This window comes from Oncorhynchus mykiss, chromosome 5 (genome assembly GCF_013265735.2).
Source record: "Oncorhynchus mykiss isolate Arlee chromosome 5, USDA_OmykA_1.1, whole genome shotgun sequence".
NCBI classification, from domain to species: Eukaryota; Metazoa; Chordata; class Actinopteri; order Salmoniformes; family Salmonidae; genus Oncorhynchus; species Oncorhynchus mykiss.
In genome coordinates this window covers 84457111-84478043 of record NC_048569.1, presented here as the reverse complement: position 1 = coordinate 84478043, position 20933 = coordinate 84457111, and the positions used below count along the sequence as shown (strand labels likewise).

At 40.6% G+C, this 20933-nt stretch overlaps 1 long non-coding RNA gene across 1 annotated transcript; it reads right to left on the bottom strand.

Annotated features, from left to right (window-relative positions):
- Positions 1-15050: 15050 nt before the first annotated feature.
- On the bottom strand, positions 15051-20711 carry LOC110524705. The gene is made up of 3 exons (XR_002473636.2): positions 20360-20711; positions 16489-16735; positions 15051-16251 (listed from the first exon to the last, which is right to left on the bottom strand). It is a non-coding gene; the product is annotated as an uncharacterized LOC110524705 (long non-coding RNA).
- Between the last annotated feature and the right edge of the window lie 222 nt (positions 20712-20933).

Here is a 20933-nt window from a genome sequence, read left to right as displayed (position 1 = left end):
TATATAAAATGCTAGAATATTAGGGCCACAGAGGGGAAAAAAACACAAGTCATAATATTGTAACCAGTTGTTTTAAAGGAGGACAGTTGTTAAAATGACAGATGTGGGGCATTTCGTGAAATTGTACTTCAGTATGGTTTCATAAACAAAGACATGCTGATGTGCCAGAATATTAAGTATCACATTGTCATAAGTATCAAAACTGTAAAAACAATATGTAGCTTTTCTGCAGAAAGAACCAGCCTCATAAATTTATGACTTTATCCTTTTTCTTCAGTGTGGCCCTAGTACTCTGTCATATAAACAAATACACATTCCATATGAATATAAAAACACAATGTGTAACATTATGTTCCTTTATTGAATAAGGACAAAACAAAGCAGGTAAACCATCAGCTCCTTTCAAAACTGAAGTCACAGTGACTCTACAAGATGGAAAGCACAGAATCTAAGCATATTATACAAAATGATACATATACAGACCTTTGAATGTGTATAACACACCCTGCATGTCTGCACACTAAAATAAATGCAGGACAAATCCATACACATCAACTGAACAGACAAATGAATGGATGCAGTAGCCTCCCTGCAGCCTTGTATTACACACAGTATACCGCACAAACATCATAAGAGGCCAAATTCGTCAAAAAACGAACCCAAAAAAACCCAAATTCCTCTGCCACCGCAGGACATATTTAACCAAAATTGAAAGCACACATACTAACTAAAATAATTCAACACATATTGGTCCCTCAGCAGCCGACCACTGTCGTCATCAGGGAAGATTGCCGGATTGTCCCAGTCCATGGCTGGTGGCACTCTGGGGGCCCTCTCCTTCCTCAGGCAGGCCACATTGTGGAGGACAGCACAAGCCACAGTAATATCACATGCCCTAACAGGGCTGACCCTTAATTTGTGAAGGCAGTGAAAGCGTGCCTTCAGGAGGCCAAAGGTCATTTCAACTCTGGCCCTGGTCCTGGCATGGGCATGGTTGTAGGCCTGCTGTGCTTCCTGGGGGTCTGTGAAAGGTGTCAGGAGAAAAGGCTGGCAGCCATACCCCCTGTCTCCCAGCAACACACCAGAGAATTCACCTGTCAACACAAAATCTCATCATTACTACCTCATAAACACAGTGATATTCTTGACACAGCCATGATGGTTATAAATAGGGGTTGTGTGGCTTACCTTGTGATAGGCACTGATAGATTTCAGAGGCCCGAAAGATTCTGGAGTCATGGACTGAGCCAGGCCATTTTGCCACAACATTGCTGATCACACAGTCAGCATTGCAGACCATCTGAAATCATAAGATGAGGAATATTACACCAATCAATGCACATCACTGGCAATGCAGAGTGTTCGTCAATGGACAATATCAAAAAGTTATGTTCACCTGAACATTAATGCTGTGAAAGGATTTCCTATTCACAAAATCGGCCTCATGGGCACCTGAGGGGGCTTTTATCCTTATGTGTGTGCAGTCCACTGCACCAATGACATTGGGGAAACCTGTCACACAAAGTAATGAGTATCCTACTATGTGTTAACAGTTGTCCTGTAATTTGTAGATCCTCTTACCTGCAATCCTATAGAACTCCTCTTTGATGTCACAGAGTCTTCTGTGGCCAGGGAAGGAGATGAAGACATCTGCTAATGCTTTGATAGCCAGACACACACTCCTTATTGTGCGGCAAATTGTGGCCTTGTTCAGCTGTTCTGCATCCCCCACTGAGTACAGGAAGGCTCCACTAGCAAAAAAGCGCAAGGCCACACAAACCATTTGCTCCACACTCAGTGCATGGCTCCGTGCAGTGCGGTGCTTAATCCTGGGACCCAGTAGTCTGCATAGATACCTGATGCCATCTGCAGAAAACCTGTATCTTTCATATAGATGGTCATCAGGGAAGGCCAGTGGGTCCAACCGGTCCCTGAAGACCCTTTCTCACCTGAAGGCTCTCCTCAGCACAAGTGCTTCTTCATCCACCACATCTCGCACGAATGGGCATGCCATTGTCAGAGCAGAAAGGAACACACAATTTTGGGCCTTCATATAGGCTAGTGGCCACACCTGGTGCTGGGGGGGGTGGGCAAAAGAGGGCGATGCCTTATAACGATGACTTGGTTGTACTGATTGCTGGGAAAATAAAAAAAACCTTAGAAAGATGCCACCGTCCTGTGTGCTCACAATAAGAGCTCATATGTCATGGCTCACTTGACTTTACGAGAATATACCTAATTTTTATTTTGAGCTGTGTCATCTTCTTGGAGCTGGGGGAGGAAAGAAAAATAATGATTAATACATTTGTGTTACAGTTAGCATACAGTGTACATTGAAGGCATATCTCACCTCCCTCTCAAGTTTTTTTATTTCAAGGTCCAGTTTCCTAATTGTCCTCTTTTTTATTTCGAACTCCAGTGCAAGATTTTCCATCTTTTTCTTCTTGTACTGAATGTCTATGTCTGCCAGTTCTATTTGGCACCGGAGGTGGTTGCCATACAACTTTCTGATAGCTTGTGAGCTCTGTGAACACAATACAATTAGCGCAGCTGGAATTTGGCAGGATGTGGTGTCCTTTTATTAATACGCACTATGTTGCCAGGCTGGTTTTCCCACTGTATAGCATCTGGGTCCTGTAAAAGAAATTATATTTTTTGATTTTGATGAGGACTCCTCACCATTGTAGAGTAAATAGTACTTTCACAGTCTTAACATGATACCTCATGCCTTCTGGAATCCAGAGAGATGGTCTCCTCCTCATCATCGTCTCCATCATGTGCTGTTGCTGCTGCACTGGGGCCTTCACCCTATCACATTTAATCGGATTCATATTGAAGCTAGTAGACAAGACATGCCAGGCCTACAGTATGCCTTTGATGGAGTACTCACTGGATCAGCATCGTCTGGTGCTTGTGCTGGTGGCTCTAACAGGAACACAGTGCTGCCAGACACTGCAAGGCAATAGGTAAACCAAAGTCAGACAGTCCAAATTGATTCAATATGAATGTGGTTGTATCCCATGTAGAGATGGAAGGACATACCTTGAATGAAGCGGGTGGCATCTTGGGAGGAACCTATGCTCGTCTCTTTCCCCCCAGGGATCCCCTCTAAGACGGGCCTGCCTTTATTTAGCTCCAAGGCCATGTCCTCTGCTGGGGTAAGGTCAGCCTTTGGTGACCCACCACCCGTGCCTTGTCTGTGGGTATTCTTTTTCACTGCTAAAACAGTACAGACAATGTGTGAGCAGGCACCTTCTGGGTACAATATATGCTTGTGCTTTGTTAAATATTAGTCAGGGACCATACCATTCTGCAGAATGTTCTTGTATTTGATTTTGACCTGCTGCCATGTCCGTTTTGGCCCGTTCATGTTTAATCTACACACACACACACACACACACACACACACACACACACACTTAATGGAGTCACACTGCAAAAAATTACTTGGTATTTTTGTCTTGTTTTCAGTAAAAATATCAAAAATTTTATCATAGCTTTATACAGTGTGATGGAGTTACTTTACACAATTTCACTCATATCTGCAGTGCATTTCAATAAAAAAAATTAACCGTTTCATAATTACAGTACAACTGCATTTTTGGAGATGTGAATTAAATATTTGAATTGTAATTGTGATGTTTCAGCGGAGCGGTGAGTGTGTAATTGTGCACTACTTACGCATTCAGGCGGTCTGCAATACTTTGCCACGCTTTTTCTCTTTGCTTTATCACTGTGGCGGTGTTGCCTTTCTTCTTAATTATATCTTTTACCTCCTCGTATGCCTCCATGAGGATTTGTGCTTCCGACGGGGAAAAGTACGCGGCTCTAGTTGCCATGGTAAATCAGTTAATCTGTGATCTGTGGCGGGGTCTATTTGAGTGAGCCGTGAGCGCGCACCTATCCAGGATTGGTTTCACCTGGCTTAATGAATCCGTGTCTGCTCATCCTGGCTTGGTCTTTGTGCAACCAATTAAGCCTGGACGCACATGTTTTGGCTTCATTGAGCTCAGCTGAGTCATTTATCCCGGATGTCTTAATTCTACTTTTGTGCAACAGGCTGGGGTAGGCAAGTCGAGAATAAATTCTCATTTACAATTGCGACCTGGCCAAGATAAAGCAAAGCAGTTCGACACATACAACAACACAGAGTTACACATGGAGTAAAACAAACATACATTATTGAATAATACAGTCGAAAAATAAGTCTATATACGATGTGAGCAAATGAGGTGAGATAAGGGAGGTAAAGGCAAAAAAAAGGCCATGGTGGCGAAGTAAATACAATTTAGCAAGTAAAACACTGGAATGGTAGATTTGCAGTGGAAGAATGTGCAAAGTAGAAATAAAAATAATTGGATAGTGAACAGTAAACGTAGCAGTGGCGTAAATTACTTAAGTAAAAATACTATCAAGTACTACTTAAGTCGTTTTTGGGGGTATCTGTACTTTGCTTTGCTATTTATCTTTTTGACAACTTTTACTTTTACTTCACTACATTCCTAAATAATTTACTTTTTACTCCATACATTTTCCCTGACACCCAAAAGTACCCGTTACATTTTGAATGCTTAGCAGGACAGGAAAAGGGTCCAACTCTTTTTTAATTTTATTTTTATTAACAACAAATCAATACTGTGAGTACATGAGGGAACGCAAGTATATATAGATTATACACAATGGACAATTGAGCTAAGGGGTAGAATATCACATTACACAAAGACCTTAAGGGACATACATATGTTTTTTTGTTAGTAGAGTATTTCATTTTCTTAAAATACAGTTCAATTTATTTTTGTAGGGTAAGAAATTTGGGTTTTTTTCGTTTGTAAAATTTACATTTGTGAATATGAAATTTGGCCAAAAGAATAATGAAATTGCAGTGCTAGCTGTGCCACCAGAGACTATGGGTTCACGCCCAGGCTCTGTCGCAGCAGGCCGCGACCGGGAAGTCCATGGGGCGACGCACAATTGGCCTAGCGTCGTCCGGGTTAGGAAGGGTTTGACCGGTAGGAATATCCTTGTCTCGTCGCGCACTAGCGACTCCTGTGGCGGGCCGGGTGCAGTGCACACTAGCCAAGGTCGCCAGGTGCACAGTGTTTCCTCCGACACATTGGTGCGGCTGGCTTCTGGGTTGGATGAGAGCTGTGTTAAGAAGCAGTGCGGCTTGGTTGGGCTGTGTTTCGGAGGACGCATGGCTTTCGACCTTCGTCTCTCCCGAGCCCGTACGGGAGTTGTAGCGATGAGACAAGATAGTAACTACTAACAATTGGATACCACGAAATTGGGAAGAAAAGGGGGTAAAAAAAAATTATAAACAAAAAAACATAGAAATTACATAGAAATGTTTCAGCTTATTCCTATCGTAGGTAAAGAATCCAAGCAGTACATCTCTTCACAATAGATCTTCATAAAAGTGTTCAATTATAATCCTACTGATGTCTTGCCACAGTTTTCTTACATGAATACAATGCCAAAAAATATGCAACACTGTTTCTGGGTGGTCACTACAAAAGGAGCAATTTGAGTTGATGTTTTCCTTAAACTTCTTCATTTAGTGGTTGGCAGGATAATATTTATGAATAATTTTAAAGGAAACTTCCTTCATTTTGTTAACAAGTAGGTATGTGTGTGGCAACATCTAAACTTTTTTCCAACAGATATTATCAATAAATCCATTCCAATAAGGCATGACAAGGTATAGATACAACATCCTGCTGAAACAAGGTTTGTACCGCTCTGTTGTTGAATGGATCAAAAGAGAAACAAATCTTTCCTACTGATGAGTCAACAGGATCAATAGAAGGTAGGCTCTGAGGGTCAGGTCTTGACACGTTCCTGAATAATAAAGCAACACCTGAGGGAATGGCATCTAAAACAATTGCAAAATCTTTAGGTGTTACAGAGACCTTGTGAAGTGATAAGAATTCCTTATAACTGAGTAAAAGACCCTCTGCATTTACCAGTTGGCTCACCAATAGGATATTATTTTGGAACCAATATTATAAAAACAAAGAAGTATTTTTATACAATATATCCCGATTATTCCATATATAATATCTGTGTAGAGAAAAATTGTGTTTATAAATTAAGGACCATGACAAGAAAACCTGCCAATGAAAAGCAGAAAGTTTCACTTGAACATTGTCAATATTATAATTGCAAAACAACATGAAGGCCACCAAAAGTAGAGAAGACATGATGAGGAATATACTGTAATTCAAGATAAAAGTGGGTCTTCTTAGGAATTATTTTATCCAATTGATCTTAAAAGTATTATTTAACGTAGTAAAGTCCAGAGAATTCAGCCCACCATTCTCATAAGTGTTCCTTACAACAGTTTTCCTAATGTAATGGGTATGGTTTCTCCACAGAAAGTTGAAAAGCATCTGGTCTATCTCCTTGCTTATTTTACTGTCAAGATATAAAGATAGAGTGCCATATGTTAGTCTAGAGATACCTTCAGCCTTGGTTATTAGGACTCTACCTTTTAAAGATAAGTCCCTCTGTCACCATTGATTTAGCTACTTCTGGGTTTTTTTAATAAGAGGGTTAAAATGTAGTAAGCCTCGAAAAGGGTCCAACTCACACGTTTATCAAGACAACATCCCTGGTTATCCCTACTGCCCCTGATTTGGCGTACTCACTAAACAGACATGCTTCGTTTGTAATGTTCGATGTGTTTTGGAGTGTGCCCCTGGCTTTCTGTAAATTAAAAAAACAATAATATGGCGGCATCTGTTTTGCTTCATATAAGGAATTTTAAATTATTTGTAATTTTACTTTTGATACTTAAGTATATTTTAGTAATTATGTTTACTTTTGATGCTTAAGTATATTTAAAACCAAATGCTTTTGGACTTTTACTCAAGTAGTATTTTACTGGGTGACTTTCACTTTTACTTGAGTCATTTTCTATTAAGGTATCTTTTACTAGGACAACTGGGTATCTTTTCCACCACTGGAATGTAGCATATGATTAAAACCCATTTATAAGAATGTAATACCAATATGTTGACTGCACCATAAAAATACTTATTTGTTGATGTTGTTTATTATAATCAAGTTGTGCCCGTTTTAACCATCAGCCTATGTGGCATTGTCACCAAAGCAACTTCTATAACAGATCTAGCCTACTAACAGGTACACCGGCCTGCAGGTAACTGTTCTGGCCACGCCACTGATTGGGTGATTCGCTGCAGCGGGCGGTGACACATAGGTACATTATTTCAACCAACACAGAATCTGAAGAAGGCCATTGAACGCTGAACTGTCAACCCTTTAAACTTGTCTAATCAAACTAAGAATTTTCTTATGGTGAGCGAGCGTTGCACCTTTTCCTTTTCCTACACATTTTTAGGTTGCACCCCTACTCACGTTGGTTGAGCACCCTCTGCCTCTTTCCAGCCAACACAGATCAGAAATATGTTAAAGAAAAAAGTATAACGTGAAGCAGTTCCCAAATAACTTCTCTCAACTATTCGAGAGAAACACCAGCACTACTACACCTAAAAGGATAACATCAAGAAGAGAAAGACAGAATGGGAGCTATCAAGTGGATGGTGAATTTTACCTTGCTGGGCATTGGCTCTCAGGTCATTCCAGCAAAACATGGATAGTCTGTTGGAGGAAAAGGAATGAGCTATTTAGAGAGAACACTGGCTCATTGACTGGCATACCTTTCACCAAGTATACTGTCAGATTAGCCTTGAGTAGGGCACACTCATTCCAGAAAAGTGCTTGTATGAATTTTATAACATTTCTTATGGTATGAACATTGTTTAATGTTATTTGTTTCACATTCTCTTGTAGTAAAATATGTTTTTTCTTCAGTTTTCACTTTCAGAGGTCAACTTTATCAGGTAAAACATTTACAGTGCATTCGGAATGTATTCAGAACCCTAGACTTTTTTTCTACACATTTTGTTACGTTACAGCCTTATTCTAAAATATAGTAAATCGTTTTTCCCTCATCAATCTACACACAATACCCCATAATGACAAAGCAAAAACAGGATTTTAGATTTTTTTGCAAATGTATTTTAAAAAATCACATTTACATAAGACCCTTTACTCTACTTTGTTGAAGCACCTTTGGCAGCAATTACAGCCTTGAGTCTTCTTGGGTATGACGCTACAAGCTTGGCACACCTGTATTTGGGGAGTTTCTCCCATTCTTCTCTGCAGATCATCTCAAGCTCTGTCAGGTTGGACGGGGAGGGTCACTGCATAGCTATTTTCAGGTCTCTCCAGAGATGTTCGATCGGATTCAAGTCCGGGTTCTGGATGGGCCACTCAAGGACATTCAGAGACTTGTCCCAAAGCCACTCCTGCATTGTATTGGCTGTGTGCTTAGGATCGTTGTTCTGGTGGAAGGTGAACCTTCGCCCCCAGTCTGAGGTCTGTCGTGGAAATTCCTTACTGAGAGAGACTTGGTCATTTCTTCAAACAATCATCTTAATTTAATATTGATTAATTATTGCAATAATGAAACCGTCAGCCCAACAGTCTTGTCTACCCTTCACAGACAATGCAGTTTATATACAGTGCCTTGCGAAAGTATTCGGCCCCCTTGAACTTTGCGACCTTTTGCCACATTTCAGGCTTCAAACATAAAGACATAAAACTGTATTTTTTTGTGAAGAATCAACAACATGTGGGACACAATCATGAAGTGGAACGACATTTATTGGATATTTCAAACTTTTTTAACAAATCAAAAACTGAAAAATTGGGTGTGCAAAATTATTCAGCCCCCTTAAGTTAATACTTTGTAGCGCCACCTTTTGCTGCGATTACAGCTGTAAGTCGCTTGGGGTATGTCTCTATCAGTTTTGCACATCGAGAGACTGACATTTTTTCCCATTCCTCCTTGCAAAACAGCTCGAGCTCAGTGAGGTTGGATGGAGAGCATTTGTGAACAGCAGTTTTCAGTTCTTTCCACAGATTCTCGATTGGATTCAGGTCTGGACTTTGACTTGGCCATTCTAACACCTGGATATGTTTATTTTTGAACCATTCCATTGTAGATTTTGCTTTATGTTTTGGATCATTGTCTTGTTGGAAGACAAATCTCCGTCCCAGTCTCAGGTCTTTTGCAGACTCCATCAGGTTTTCTTCCAGAATGGTCCTGTATTTGGCTCCATCCATCTTCCCATCAATTTTAACCATCTTCCCTGTCCCTGCTGAAGAAAAGCAGGCCCAAACCATGATGCTGCCACCACCATGTTTGACAGTGGGGATGGTGTGTTCAGCTGTGTTGCTTTTACGCCAAACATAACGTTTTGCATTGTTGCCAAAAAGTTCAATTTTGGTTTCATCTGACCAGAGCACCTTCTTCCACATGTTTGGTGTGTCTCCCAGGTGGCTTGTGGCAAACTTTAAACAACACTTTTTATGGATATCTTTAAGAAATGGCTTTCTTCTTGCCACTCTTCCATAAAGGACAGATTTGTGCAATATATGACTGATTGTTGTCCTATGGACAGAGTCTCCCACCTCAGCTGTAGATCTCTGCAGTTCATCCAGAGTGATCATGGGCCTCCTGGCTGCATCTCTGATCATTCTTCTCCTTGTATGAGCTGAAAGTTTAGAGGGACGGCCAGGTCTTGGTAGATTTGCAGTGGTCTGATACTCCTTCCATTTCAATATTATTGCTTGCACAGTGCTCCTTGGGATGTTTAAAGCTTGGGAAATCTTTTTGTATCCAAATCCGGCTTTAAACTTCTTCACAACAGTATCTCGGATCTGCCTGGTGTGTTCCTTGTTCTTCATGATGCTCTCTGCGCTTTTAACGGACCTCTGAGACTATCACAGTGCAGGTGCATTTATACGGAGACTTGATTACACACAGGTGGATTGTATTTATCATCATTAGTCATTTAGGTCAACATTGGATCATTCAGAGATCCTCACTGAACTTCTGGAGAGAGTTTGCTGCACTGAAAGTAGGGCTGAATAATTTTGCACGCCCAATTTTTCAGTTTTTGATTTGTTAAAAAAGTTTGAAATATCCAATAAATGTCGTTCCACTTCATGATTGTGTCCCACTTGTTGTTGATTCTTCACAAAAAAATACAGTTTTATATCTTTATGTTTGAAGCCTGAAATGTGGCAAAAGGTCGCAAAGTTCAAGGGGGCCGAATACTTTCGCAAGGCACTGTAGGTAATACTCAGAATGCTTGGTTCCACCCCTCCCATATAGATTGGGGAGCACCATAAGCCACTTTGGGTTCATCCTCTGGTCATCTGCCTTTGGTGTTGTCTCCCAGATGCCAGGATGTCTAAGAACCATTGAGGCTATCTCTATCTCATCTATAGCATGCAGGCCCAGTTTGACCGGAGACATATGTCGTGTCTTTGGCATCCTTAAAGTGAAGATTGTTATTTTATCAAATCAATTCTCTGTAATTATTATTATTTGGTTAAACTAATCATGTAAATGCAATTAACTAGGATGTCGGGGCACCAAGGAAAATCTTCAGATTACAAAGTTATAATTTTCCTAATATATTGTTTATATACGATCAATGTCTTCTAATTAATGAATTATTCTTTACCTCACGTTAGTCTCATTCCAAACATCGTAAGTTGTTGGTTATCTGCACAAACCCAGCCTTTACTATGAATCATCCATACACCAATAGTCTTAATAATTTATTTACTAACTAACTAAATAATCACAGAAATGCATAAACAAACAAACAAACAGTAGGTATGGTTACAAGGAAATGATAGGGGATGTTCCCTAGTGGGCTAAGCCGATATGGCGACTTGGTAGACAAAGGGAAGTGGGTGTGGACTGAGAAGGGTGCGAAAGACAAAAGTCACTACACAGTTGATAATTATATTGATTGAAATGCTAATCCTTTGCACATGAACGCTTACTCATTCGGGAATAATTGCAATTAATATATCTTTACGCTCAGTGTGTCGTCGTGATCTCTGTTGGAATCGTCCGTCTTTCTGTTGGAAAGTTAATCTGATCGTCTCTGCTCCCATGAAGTCTCTCGTGGTTTGAATGGATACTTCAGAGTCCCATTCAGAAATGTTGTTATAGAACAGCTGTTTCGGCGGTTGTCGGTCTTCGCATTTGAGTTTGAGGTTTTCTAGCTGCAGACTAGTAATTAGTATCGAAGATTTGCTCTTATTCTGTTGGAATCGATAGTCTCAGAGTTTCAACAACCATTACAACCTTAGCTTATACTGAGGTTTTTATGGTCTCTACTCAAACCTTTGCCCCCTCTGTGATCAAGGTTGGCCTGAAGGGAATTCCTTCAGGTGGGGGTTATATTCGTAACAGTAGAAAAGGGCTGTCCCATGACGCCAGATCAATGTCTGTGCTCATGGGGCGGGCCAATGACTTAGTTAAACTTTAAAGGGAATACAATTCTCTCACATTAACGGTTTAAAATCACATTACACAATTTCACAAATAGTTTTATCTTTACTCATTCATTTTATACAATAATTAGATGCAAGCCTCATAATGGAGGCTCCTGTATAAACAGAGTAATGGTAATGTGGCTGTGTTGTCTTTCCTGAGGTCACAATCATGAAACAAAACGGACCGGTCGTAGCTAGTTCTCCCCCGACCGTTGACACATTCTCCAAAACATGGATATTGTTCAGTTCTCAAGTTCTGTGATGTAGGAAAAAAATCCTTTGTTCTACTGTGAAGCTTTCTCTCTCTATACTGCATGAGGGAGAGAGTTTCCTCCAGGAATTCATGACCTGAGATATCTCCTCCAGGAATTCACGACCTGAGAACCTGGGTGTAAGAGGGAGAGAGGGAAGGCACTCGCTATACCCAAAGAGGGCCACGTTATGACACATATGTCTCACATGCACCAATAATGATAGACTGAAATGTGGCTGTTTTTTTTATTTTTATCACAGAGACATCAATCGGCAGCTTCAAGCTATCTCTAGTAAAAAACCCATGTCCTCAACATCCAGACTAGCTGCAGGGTGCTAGAGTGGACACCATAAAAACTTAGCATTAACAGGCCAGTTTTACTCTTAGTTAAATATATAACTGTTTACTATTAATATCAAACAAATCAGGTAAGTATGTAATTTTTCCTGAGGGCCTGAGCGTTCTGGAGTAGGATCTCATCAAGGATCTCTCTGCACTTTGCTCTGTTCATCTTCCCCTCTATCCTGAGTAGTCTCCCAGTCCCTGCCGCTGAAAAACATCCCCAGGGCATGATGCTGCCACCACCATGCTTCACTGTAGGCATGGTGCCAGGTTTCCTCCAGACGTGACACTTGGCATTCAGGCCAAAGAGTTCAATCTTGGTTTCATCAGACCAGAGAAACTTGTTTCTCATTGTCTGAGAGTCTTTATGTGCCTTTTGGCAAACTCCAAGTGGCCTGTCATGTGCCTTTTACTGAGGAGTGGCTTCTGTCTGGCCACTCTATCATAAAGGCCTGATTGGTGGAGTGCTGCAGAGATGGTTGTCCTTCTGGAAGATTCTCCCATCTCCACAGAGGAACTCTGGAGCCATGTCAGAGTGACCATCTGGTTCTTGGTCACCTCCTCGACCAAGGCCCTTCTCCCCCGATTGCTCACATGCTCTGTCAACTGTGGGATAAGGTATTTCTGTTTTGGATTTTTATAATGTTAAAAACATTTCTAAAAATCTGTTTTCACTTTGTCATTATGGGTAGTATTGTGGGTAGATTGATGAGGAAAACATTTAATTTAATCAATTTCAGAACAAGGCTGTAATGTAACAAAAATGTGGAAAAAGTCAAGGGGTCTGAATACTTTCCAAATGCACTGTATCTTTTTGCAACATTACATGTACATTACTAAACTGTCTATATTTTTCAACTGCAGAATATAATGGTTGGATGAAAGTGGATTTATTAAAAAAATCATGATTATTAAAATAAATTATAATATACTGTAGTACATGTATGCACTAGTAGTGCTATAATTAAGTAAGGCACGAGGGGGTGTGGTATATGGCCAATATACCACGGCTAAGGGCTGTTCTTACACACGACGCAATGCGGAGTGCCTAGATATACAGCCCTTAGCCATGGTATATTGGCCATATACCACAAACCCCTGAGGTGCCTTATTGCCATTATAAACTGGTTACCAATGTAATTAGAGCAGTAAAAATAAATGTTTTGTCATACCCGTGGTATACGGTCTGATATACCACAGCTGTCAGCCAATGAGCATTCGGGGCTCATAGCACTCAGTTTATAATATTTTGTAATTTGATCCAGATATGAATACAGTAACTCTAATTATTTATCTCTCCTCATATATAAATCACAGTGTTGATATTCAGGGTTACATCTAAGAGGGTGACAGTGTGATGGAGTAGATACTCAGGAACCAGTTCCTACAAGATCACAGCGTTCCCCAAGAACTCCCTGGATGTCTCAGGATGGTAAGTTGGTGGTTGAAGATATCCCTCTAGTGGTGTGGGGGCTGTGCTTTGGCAAAGTGGGTGGGGTTATATCCTTTCTGTTTGGCCCTGTCCGGGGGTATCATTGGATGGGGCCACAGTGTCTCCTGACCCCTCCTGTCTCAGCCTCCAGTATTTATGCTGCAGTAGTTTATGTGTCGGGGGGCTAGGGTCAGTTTGTTATATCTGGAGTACTTCTCCTGTCTTATGTCCTGTGGGAATTTAAGTATGCTCTCTCTAATTCTCTCTTTCTCTCGGAGGACCTGAGCCCTAGGACCATGCCTCAGGACTACCTGGCATGATGACTCCTTGCTGTTCCCAGTCCACCTGGCCGTGCTGCTGCTCCAGTTTCAACTGTTCTGCCTGCGGCTATGGAATCCTGACCTGTTCACTGGACGCCCTACCTGTGCCAGACCTGCTGTTTTCAACTCTCTTGAGACAGCAGGAGTGGTAGAGATACTCTTAATGATCGGCTATGAAAAGACAACTGACATTTACCCCTGAGGTGCTGACTTGCTGCACCTTCGACAACTACTGTGATTATTTTTATTTGACCATGCTGGTCATTTATGAACATTTGAACATCTTGGCCATGTTATATTATAATCTCCACTCGGCACAGCCAGAAGAGGACTGGCCACCCCTGATAGCCTGGTTCCTCTCTAGGTTTCTTCCTAGGTTTTGGCCTTTCTAGGGAGTTTTTCCTAGCCACCGTGCTTCTACACCTGCATTGCTTGCTGTTTGGGGTTTTAGGCTGGGTTTTTGTACAGCACTTTGAGATATCAGCTGATGTACGAAGGGCTATATAGATACATTTGATTTTATTTGATGATGCCTTTACCCAGTTCGGTGCCAACTCTGTGATGGACTGCATCAACTCTCTGACCCCCAACATCGTGTACATTATTAAGGCTGAGGCGATGGAAAATGGCCTGACTGTTTAGAGCCAGGCTGAGGTTGGAGAGACCATTGATGAGTCAGTGTCTCCTACTAGACCTTTAGGTGAAGTTGGTAAAACAATAGGCTATACATTATGTTGTGATGTCATTACATTCTGTTACTAATCTCTGATCCAGGGCCAGTTCTGTTTTTCTTTCTCATAAGGGAAAGGGATAAGGGAAGATAGAAAACCTGTCCTTAGAGCGACTCTCATGAGAAATACACACTGAGTGTACAAAACATTAAGAACACCTTCCTAATATTGACTTGCCCTCAGAACAGCCTGAATTTGTTGGGCATGGACTCTACAAGGTGTCGAAAGCGTTCCACAGGGATGCTGGCCCATGTTGACTCCAATGCTTCCCACAGTTGTGTCAAGTTGGCTGGATGTCCTTTGGGTGGTGGACTATTCTTGATACACACGGGAAACTGTTGAGCGTGAAAAACCCAGCAGCATTGCAGTTCTTGACACAAACTGGTGCGCCTGGCACCTACTACCATACCCCGTTCAAAGGCACTTAAATCTTCACCCTCTGAATGACACACATACACAATCCATGTCTCAATTGTCTCAAGGTTAAAAATCCTTCTTTAACCTGTTTCCTCCTCTTCATCTACATTTAAGAAGTGACAAGTGGATTTAACAAGTGACCTCAATAAGGTATCATAGCTTTCACCTTGATTCACCTGGTCAGTCTATGTCATGGAGAGAGCAGGTGTTCATCATTTTTTGTACATTCAGTGTACAGTATATCTTGACAGTAGGCTTACAGTGAAAAATATGATTTTCCTGTATGAAAACATTATTGTGGTGGAACTGGTTACACTCATTACATTTGCATGTGTGTAGCTCCTGAATTGAGTCTTAATAATCCCACCCTTTTTTCTGTAGCTTCTGAGGTGCCCCCTACAAACATGGCAACATGAAAGCAGAGTGAGAGCTGTGGAGTTCACTCAGGTGACAGGAGCTATAACGATTGTCCTCTGACGAAGAGGAGCTGCCAGAGCCGTCCATCAGCCAGGAGCTGCCAGAATCGCCCGTCACTCTTCTGACGAAGAGGAGTAGTAGGAAGGATCGGAGGACCAATATGCAGCGTGGTAAGTGTCCATTTTAATATATAAAACTGAAAACTACAAAAATACAAAATAACAACGTGAATGAACAAACGAAAACCGAAACAGTCCCGTGTGGTACAAACACAGACACAGGAAACAATCAGCCACAACTCAAAAGTGAAACCAGGCTACCTAAGTATGGTTCTCAATCAGGGACAACAATTGACAGCTGCCTCTGATTGAGAACCATACCAGGCCAAACACAGAAATCCCAAATCATAGAAAAAGGAACATAGACAACCCACCCAATTCATGCCCTGACCATACTAAAACACAGACATAACAAAAGAACCAAGGTCAGAATGTGACAGGAGCCTCCTACTACATCCTGCGGGCTGAGAACACCGACCTGTCCTTCTCCGAGACCGAGGTGTCCTCTTCCCCCGGGACCATGCTCAACCTCTAGGTGTACACCGACTACACTCTCAATGTCATATCCGTCATCCACAGAGGCAGGAGCCAGCCTTCCCTCCCTTCAGTAGCAAAGACAGGTATTGTCCCTTGGACCTCACATTAACTGACTGTTGGGGAAAGAAAGAACAAACGAAAGCTAAGAAAGGGGAGTAGCTGCATACCTGATCTTAAAGCCCTAAGGGTGAAAGTTATCTATCCTGTATCCGGGGTAATTATATCTGACCCCTCTCCATGAACACAAATAATAAACTTAACTGGGTTGAGCACTGAGTTAGTCAGCCTATCGGGTTTCTTCATGTACCAAAACAATAAAGCAGCAGTTTCATCCATTGTGGTTTAGTGGTTTGATGTTCTTTAGAGGCAGAAGAGATGAAGAGGGTCAGTCTCAGATCTCAGTCATGTAGTATATTGTAATTACACTCGCACAGTACCATCCCACCCAAAATAAAACATGCACTTTACAATTTTGTTATATGAAAGTACACAGAACAGAAAATAGTACACTTTTTTAATTGAAAGTGATAAGTAGGCTATCATACAATTAACATTTAAACCATAAACACCCCAACACAGTCAAACAAATACACACCTCAAATAAGATGTATCTTTGCTGTCTCTCTCCTACAGCGGTTGCAGCGCCAGAGCTCAACTCCACCTCACCCAGCAATGACACCATCGTGGTGGGGTGGGAGCCAGTGGTCCACGCTGTCCTGTACACAATCAGCATCATCATGGAGGGCTCAGAAAGCAGGGTGAAGCTCAACTCCACCGACACCAGCGTCACCTTCCCTGGTCTGGAGGCTGGGACTACTGCATCAAGGGCAACTCCCGGGACCCTGAGAACAGACAGGGAGACAACTTCACTGTCTGCCAGATCACACGTAAGGAGGGGATGGGGGGGTTGGTTAGCAAGCACACACATTTTCTTCAGGAAATGCATCTTATCTAGTTTAATTTAACCTTAATTTAATCAGTTTCAAGTGTTACAAGTTTTTATTACTTAGCAAAACCGTTATAGGCTGTGAGAGTTGCTATTAAACAACAGACAAAATCTAAAATCCTACATGATCAAAGCTTTAAATTGGCATCTGCTGGTTTCTACACAATGAGATAAAGCCGGTGTCGTCCCCTTCCTGAAAGCAGAGAGAGAATACATCTGTGCTGTGACTGACGACCTAGACACGTTGGGCCGACTAGCCTTGGATACTCCTCAACGGTCAGGTTTTTATCAGTGTTTCGCCATTCTACCGGAGTCTTCTGACTCCGCTTCTGCCCCGCTGTGTGGTAGAAGCCGGAGGTTGGTATCTACGCTGTGACAACGTCTAGATGCGCTAGGCTTCCTAGCCCAGGATACCCCTGTCAGGTGGACTAGCCACCAGTGATTAGCCGGTGTACTGGGCCCGCTTTGCCTCACTGTGCGGTCTGGACTAGCAGAAGGTACGGAATCATACAACCTCTCATCCGTTTAAATTCACAACAATTGCAACTGAAATACACAATCCAAACATACTATACATGCATTTACTGTTATGTCCCAAAGTAGCTCCCTGAGCCATCCAAGATGAACACAGTCAGAAGCTGAATAAATAGCCATTGAGTGGCAGTGGATCGAATTAGAACAGAGCATGTGCAGAACTGTGCAGAATTGAGCAAAATTCAAAGATGAAGACTTCCAAAAGTCTTGTGATGAAATTATTTCTATTAATGGTATAAAAAAATGTATCGGCAAGTTAAAAGAGAACAATGATGGCATTATCAGTGAATTCTATAAATATTTTCAGGAGGATATTATTGAATTTATATTTAATGTTTTTAATGAGGCAATTGATTTAGGGGTCATGCCTGTTTCCATGACACATGGCCTAATTTATGTAATACCCAAACCAAACAAAGATTCTATGATGTTAGAAAATTGGAGACCAATCACATTAATGAACAATGATGGAAAGATACTTGCATTCATCTTTGCAGAAAGACTGAAAAAAGGTCTTGACCAAATCATTGACGATACCCAGTCTGGTTTTATGAAGGGCAGACATATGTGTAATAATATTTGACTAGTATTGGACTTGATAGACTACAATGAGCACACTATGGAAGATAGCTTTATTTTATTTGTAGACTCTTACCAGGCATTTGATACAGTTGAACATTATTTTATTTTTGAGACTCTTCAATTTTTTTGGTTTTGGTCAATATTTTCAAAGTGTAATTAAGACACTTTACAATAATAGTAACAGCTCTGTTAAATTAAGATTCGACATTAGACGTGGAATTTAACAAGGATGCCCAATTTCTCCTTTCTTATTTGTATTGGTCACACAAGTTATGGCACTTCATATAAATAAGGATAGTTTTAGGGGTATTCGGACACAAGACAAAGAGATAAAAGGTTCACAATTGGCTGACGACACCACCATTTTTTAAAAAGATCATAATGAAGTCAAGAAAGCTATTAGTGTATTAATGCCTTCTCACGTGTATCAGGTTTATCTCTGAATATTAGGAAATGTGAATTATTTGCGTTGAAAAGACGTGACTTAAACTCAGTATGTAATATCCCTGTAAAAGATGTGATCACATATCTTGGTATTACAGTTAGCAAAGATCAGAAAGAAAGCGCCAACTTACATTTCTCTCCTATTGTAGAGAAAATTGGAAAGAGATTTAACTCCTGGTTATTAAGAGATATTTCTTTATCTGGACGAATACTTTTATCAAAATCTGAAGGTCTGTCCAGATTAGTTTATACCACCCTTCCCTTGGATGTTCCTCTGTCAGTAACTACAATGGCTGATACTAAATTATTTAACTTCATATGGAGGAATAAACCTCATTATTTAATAAAAGCGGTAATATGTAGCACCCAAGGTGAGGGAGGGTTGAATGCTCTGGATTTTAAAATCTCTGATATAATATTTAAGATGAATTGGATACAAAACTATTTAAGAAATAAGGATTGCATCTGGAATATCATCCCTAATTTAATATTCCAAGAAATTGGTGGTCTAGAATTCTTACTAAAATGCAACTTTGATATGGGTAAAATCCCTATTAAGCTCGCAAACTTTCATAAACAAGTACTTCTAACTTGGAACCTCATGTACAAACACAAGTTTCCCCTCATAGGTATACAATCTGGAATAATAAAGACATAAAATACAAAAACTTTGTTTTTTCTTTGTTTTTCCAGAACTGGTTTGACAACAACATTATTTAGGTTAAACAATTATTGAATAATGATGGACAACTATATTATCCAGAATTTATTACAACACACAATGTTACATTCACTCCTGAGTATCAACTTGTTGTTAGAGCTGTCCCTAAAGGTGCTATTCTTCTTTTAGGAGAATGTAACAGTACTCCAAGTGCAACTGTTGAGGATTTTGTAGCCTCAATACAACTAGAAGGAATTGACATTTTAAATGTAATAACATGTATATAAGGAAACTATGTCAATATGTTACTATTCCCTCTGCTAAAATGTACTGTAATGCAGCCCTAGGACAAGTGAACTGGAACAAAGTTTCATTGTTGTCTGGTAAATATTGTATATCTAATAAGGTGAAAGAAGTATCATACAAACTCATTCATAGAATCCACCCTGTAAAGACCTTTATTATACACAGATTGAAAATAGCTGTTGATAACAAATGTGTATTTTGTGATTGTGACCCAGACTCTTGACCATTTATGTTGGGACTGCTCTTATGTCAGAAGATTTTGGAGTGAGTTAGAAGATTTTATTTGAAAAGAAACAGCTATTCATTTTAATTTGAGAGACTCTGATGTTATGTTTTATTTTGAACCAATTGATATGGACCCTGATTTAACTTTCATTGTTAATTTGTTTATCTTTCATGGAAGATTCTTTGTCCATAAAATGAAGTGGGCAGAGAACAAACCCCTCTTCACATTATTTAAGATAGAATTTAAATATTATTTTGAAATGATCAGTAAATGTAAAAACAAAAAAGCAATACGCACCATAAAAGTATTTAACAAACCGAAAATGAATATTGATATGTAATAGCCCTGTCTGTTAGGTTGATGTACTCTTGTTTGGGGAAATGACACTTTCTATCAAATTGATGGTTGATATAAAACACTATTTCAGAATAAAATACTGACTCAAGCTAGGGAGATGTAAGATGGCGGACGGCAAGAACGCGATGCAGAAAGAAGGGTGTGAGGTTCAAACCCAAAGAAACTTCTGCGAAAATACAAGCAGAGTACTTTATCCTTTGAGTCAAGTACAGGAAAGATAATTACACGTTATGCTCCTGAAAACCCTGAGCAGTCGACAGATGGTGAACTCTCAGAAAACCTGACAGAAGTGAAAAGGAAGAACCTGCGCCCATGGTGTTAGTGCTGTTTTTAATATACCATTTTGTTGTTGGATTTTACTGTTTCTTAGAGCTAAAGTTATCAGGCTATCCCCGTGCTAACTAGGTTACCTGGGTGTCACCGGCAAAGCTTGTCTCACGTCGCTGTTGGCTCTTGTAGCGGGGATGGCTGTTTCTGACTCGAGTATAAGCGGACTCTTCTCATTTGGAGTCGGAGATGGACAGTGAAGCCATAAAAAGTGAAACCTGTGATCATAGTCATGGAAATATGTTTCGGGATGGGGGTGCGGCGGTGCTGTGAAAATGTGTTGCCGGCACTATAGACGGCTATATTGGTCCGCTAGTAAAGGCCCTGTGCACTGCTTGTGAAAAAATAAAAATGATGTCCCACATTATACAGGGGCGGCAGGTAGCTTAGTGGTTAGAGCGTTGGGCCAGTAAATCCCCGAGCTGACAAGGTAAAAATCTGTCGTTCTGCCCCTGAACAAGGCAGTTAACTGGCTGTCATTTTAAATAAGATTTTTTTTCTTTATTGACTTGCCTAGTTAAATAAAATAAAAGACAGCTATGGGTCCGCTAATACAGGACAAGTAAAGGCCCAGTGCACTACTTTTAAGAGGAAAAACATTCAACAAAAAAAATAAGAGGGCAGCACTCAGCACCCCTACCTCTTGTGGCTTTTGAA